The sequence below is a fragment of the Penaeus vannamei genome, chromosome 34 (assembly GCF_042767895.1).
Source record: "Penaeus vannamei isolate JL-2024 chromosome 34, ASM4276789v1, whole genome shotgun sequence".
Taxonomy (NCBI): Eukaryota; Metazoa; Arthropoda; class Malacostraca; order Decapoda; family Penaeidae; genus Penaeus; species Penaeus vannamei.
In genome coordinates this window covers 24,272,704-24,277,703 of record NC_091582.1, presented here as the reverse complement: position 1 = coordinate 24,277,703, position 5,000 = coordinate 24,272,704, and the positions used below count along the sequence as shown (strand labels likewise).

The window sequence follows — 5,000 nt, the reverse complement described above, 5'->3', positions numbered from 1 at the left end:
TCCTTGCCTGTGCCTCCCTCTCTCATCTCTCCCTTCCTCTCTCCTTCGCTCTTCTCTCTCTTCCTCCTTCCCTCTTTCCTCTCTCCCTTCCTCTCTCCTTCTCTCCTCTCTCCCTCCCCCTTACTCCCATCAACCCATCCCCCTTACCCCCATCACCCCTCCCCCCTACCCCCCAAGAGTCACCCTCTTCCCTACCCATCACCCCCCCCTCCCCTACCACCACTTACCCCCTCCTCACCACTACACCCCCCCTCCCTACCACTACCCCTCTTCCCATACCCCATCCCCACCCCCCCCCACAAGAGTCCGAGATCTCGCGATAAAAGAATTACACCTGTTTTAAAGACTGCCTATCACGGATATAACATTCAGATAACATCACTGTCATATCACTTAAACCTTATTTGTACGCCACTTTTAGTTCATATTCTTATTAAGAGGACGCGGGCGATTCTGGCCCTTACGTCCGGGTCGCGCAAGGGCGGTTTTGCCCCCGTCTCCCGCGTCCGACTTGCCGGTAATTGGTAGCAAAAATTCAGTAGACAAGTTAGCAGCAGTTTAAAGGTATTTAAGGAATCTGGTATCAATTAAGAAGGTTTGGATCCCACCGAGGATGGGATTCCGAGCCGGGTCTGAAAAACTTGTGTTCCTTATGATGCATATTAAACCAGGAGGCTTGTTCGCTTTTTTCCTTTTAATTTATTTCATCTGTTTATCTCTTTATCTCTCTATTCTTCTATTTATTTATCTGTTTATCTATCTATTTATTCCTTTATTTGTTTATCTGTTTCTCTTTATCTATTTATTCTTTTATTTATTCATCTCTTTATCTATCTATTTATTCCTTTATTTGTTTATTTGTTTCTCCTTATTTATTCATTCCTTTATTTATTCACCTGTTTATCTATCCATCTATTTATTCATTTATTTGTTTATCTGTTGTTTGTCTCCTTTTTTAATTTGTTTATTGGATATTCATATTTTCTTTTCTTATCTGAAGGAGAGATAATAAGATGCTTAAAAGGAGATAAAGATCGCGATGATAGAGATAAAGAGAAGAAGAATAAAAATGAATAAAAGTGATAGATAAAACTGAGTTAAGCATAAACAGTGGAAACGATAAGAATTAAGTAATAAATTGGAATAATAAAGGATAGATTATAAATTAAAATAAGGAATGATAGAAATGCATTCTAAAAATTGTCATAATTTTGCCTTCTCATTTTACGAATGAGGGGAAAAGGGAGAGAAAGAGAATATGAGGAAGAGAGGGAAGGAAGGAGGGAAGAGATAAGAATAGAAGGAGAGAATAATGATAATAAATAACCATACTAAAAGACGACGAAAAATGACAAAAGAAAACTTACCAAAAGCTCAAAAATTAAAAAAAATTAAAAAAAAAAAAAAATATGTCTTAACGAATTAGAAAAAAAAAATCTTTAAACAAACTGACAAATTTTCGAGATCGGAATGTCGAATCATTTTATCGTAAATTTTTTTTATTTGATGAATTAAACGACCTAATGAATACTTGTCATTGTTTGCAGTTAAACATATGATATGATAATCGTAATAAAAGTAATATTAGGTGATACTGACAATAACTAGTGATTTATATGATTATGTTGATGATGGTGATGATGATGGTGATGACAGTGACCATAATAATGATGACAGTAATGAACAGATTGATGATGATGGTAAATAAGGATAATATGATAATCTTAATAAATATAATAATGATGATGATAGTAATGATGATAATGATAACAATAACAATGATAATGATAAAAATAATAGTAGTGATAATAATGATAACGATATTGACAATGATTGTGATATTGTTAATACAATTAACAATAATGATAATACAAATGATAATAATAATGAAAATAGTAATGATGATGAAAATAATGAATGATAATGATAATAACAATTATAATTTATAATGATAATGGTGATAATAGAAATAATAATATTAACAATAGAAATAATGATAATTTGATAATCATGATAATAATGATGATAATGATGATGATGATGCTAACAATGACAATAATAACAATAATGATAATAGCAATGATGATGATAACAATGATAATAATGATGATAATAATGATAATGATGATAATAGTAATAATAATAATGATAATAATGATAATAACAATAATGATAATGATAATGATAGTAATGATAACAACAACAATAATAATAATAATAATAAAACTGATAATAATAATAATAACAATAATAATGATAATAGTAAAAATAATTATAATAACAATAACGAAAATAACGATAATGATGATAATAAAGACACTAATATTAACAATAATAATAATGATAATCTAATGATATTGACAATAATGATGATAATGATAATACCAACAATAGTAACGATGATGATAGTCATGATAATGATAACAATAATAATAATAATAATGATAATAATAATAATGATATTTGTAATTATGATGATAATCAAAATAATAACAATAGCAATTATGATAATAACAGTGATAGTAACAATTGTAATAATGATGGTAATAATAATAATGATAGTAACATCAATAATAATGATAATGATAACAACAATAAGGTAATTATAGCAGTAATATTGATGATAACTGTAATGATGATGATAATAATAGTAATAGAAATAAAAGTGATAATCATATTAATAGCAATGATAATAGTAATAATTGTAATAATGATGATAATGATAATATCAATAACAATAATGCTAATAATAAAAACAACAACAACAACAGCAATAATTATGATGATAATAATATTAATGGTAATAATGATAATAGTAATAATAACAATAATAAAAAAATAGTAACAACATCAGTATCATTAACAACAAAAATGATGATAATGATCACAATAATCATGATAATGATAATAGTAATCACAATAATAGTAATGATAATAAGAATAAGAATGATCATGATAATAACGATGATAGCGAAAATGATAATATGATGATAATAAAAACAACAATAATAGTAATAGTAATTATGATGATAATAATGGTGATGATAATGATAACAATAATGATAATAGTAATAATATTGATGATGGAAATAACAACAAAGATGATGAGGATAACAATAATAATGATAATGGTAATGGCATTGATAAGTATTGATAATGATAATGATAATAATAATGATAATGATAATTCTAATGATAACAATGATAATAATAATAATAATAATGATAATTCTAATGATAACAATGATAATAATAATAATAATGATAATTCTAATGATAACAATGATAATAATAACAGTAATAATAACGATAATAAGAGTAATGATAATAGTAATAAAAATAATGGTAAAGATGATAACGAAAATAATTAAATTGATGATAACACGTTGAAATGCAAAGACAACAAAACAGCACTTTACAAAATTAATAAAGCTATGTCAATATCGTTTTGATTATTCAGTATCAGTAGCAATTGCATCATTTGTATTTGATAGGACAAAACGATTTAAACAGGGGATAGTGATGTTATAGATAAAAAAGAGAGGAAGGTGTAAAGAGTGGGGAGGGAGAGGGAGAGAAAAAGAGGGAGAGAAAGAGAAGGAGTGAGAGGGAGAGGGAGAGAGAGGGAGAGGAGAGTGAGAGAGAGAGAGAGAGAGAGAGAGAGAGAGAGAGGGAGAGGGAGAGAGAGAGGGAGAGAGAGAGAGAGAGAGAGAGAGAGAGAGGCAGAGACACAGACAGACAAACAAACCTCCCGATAGAGACAGAGAGAAATCCAGACAGAAAAAAGACACAGACAAAGACAAAGAGAGAGAGAGAGAGAGAGAGAGAGAGAGAGAGAGAGAGAGAGAGAGAGAGAGAGAGAGAGAGAGAGAGAGAGAGAGAGAGAGTGAGTAAGACAATGAGAGAGAAAGAGAGAAAGAGAGAGACAGACAGACAGAGACAGAAACAGACAGAGAGATAAAGAGAGAAAGAAAGAAAGAAAGAGAGATAAAGAAAGACAGTGCACACAGCTGATTATCCAGACCAACGAACCTGACTGCATCTCTGACAAACTGATAATGTGATATTGCCATTATCACGTCTTATCACTTCTATATCACTGTCGTCACCGAGTTAAACATTTTAATTGGTTCATTAATGTGGATTATTGATTAGAGTAGCGATAGGGCGACAGAGATATATCGTGTCAAAGTAACTGATACGAGAGATAGAGAGAGATAGGGTGGGAGGGGGGAGGAAGGGAGGGAAGAAGGGAGAGAGGAGGGGGAAGGAAGGGAGGGAGGAGAGAGAGGAGAGAGAGGAGGAGGATGGGGAGGAAGGAGGGAGAGAGGGGAAGGAGGGAGGGAGGGAGGGAGGCTGAGTGAAGGAGGGATGGAGGCGGAGGGGAGAGTGGAAGAGGATATACATATATATATCATATGGTTATCGTGACAAACACAGATGCTATCAGTATCAAAGAGCAGAGGAGAGAGAGAGAGAGATGAATAAATACAGAGTATATATTGTTGTTATGATTTTAACTCGTTGGAATTCCACAATACGATGGATATATGACCCGGTATTTGTCCGACTATTAAATCGTCCATTTTATTGATTGCGGAGAAAATTAATGATTTGTGGTAAGGTACAAATAATGGATGCGGTTCTTTCTCTCTTTCTTGGCTGACCGCTCGTTGGCTGGTCGCTTTCTCTCTCTCTCTCTCTCCCTCTCTCTCTCTCTCTCTCTCTCTCTCTCTCTCTCTCTCTCTCTCTCTCTCTCTCTCTCTCTCTTCGTCTTATTATTATCATTTTTTATATAGATTTACCTGTTCATCTAGAAACATTAATATTACTAACATCATGATTATTACTTTGATCATTATTATCATTTTTACATTTTTATCATTATCATTATCATTAATATTAACATCTCTATCATCATCATCATTATATTTTTTTTCCATTTTCATTATAGATGTTACTATCATTATTGCTGTTAATGATATTATTGTTATTATTGT

The 5,000-nt window shown here is 31.5% G+C and overlaps 1 protein-coding gene across 1 annotated transcript in view; it reads left to right on the top strand.

Annotated features, from left to right (window-relative positions):
- Positions 1-5,000, top strand: part of LOC113812066 (nucleolin) — a 404,864-nt gene that overhangs the window by 230,046 nt on the left and 169,818 nt on the right. The gene's annotated exons all lie outside the window — the stretch shown is intronic.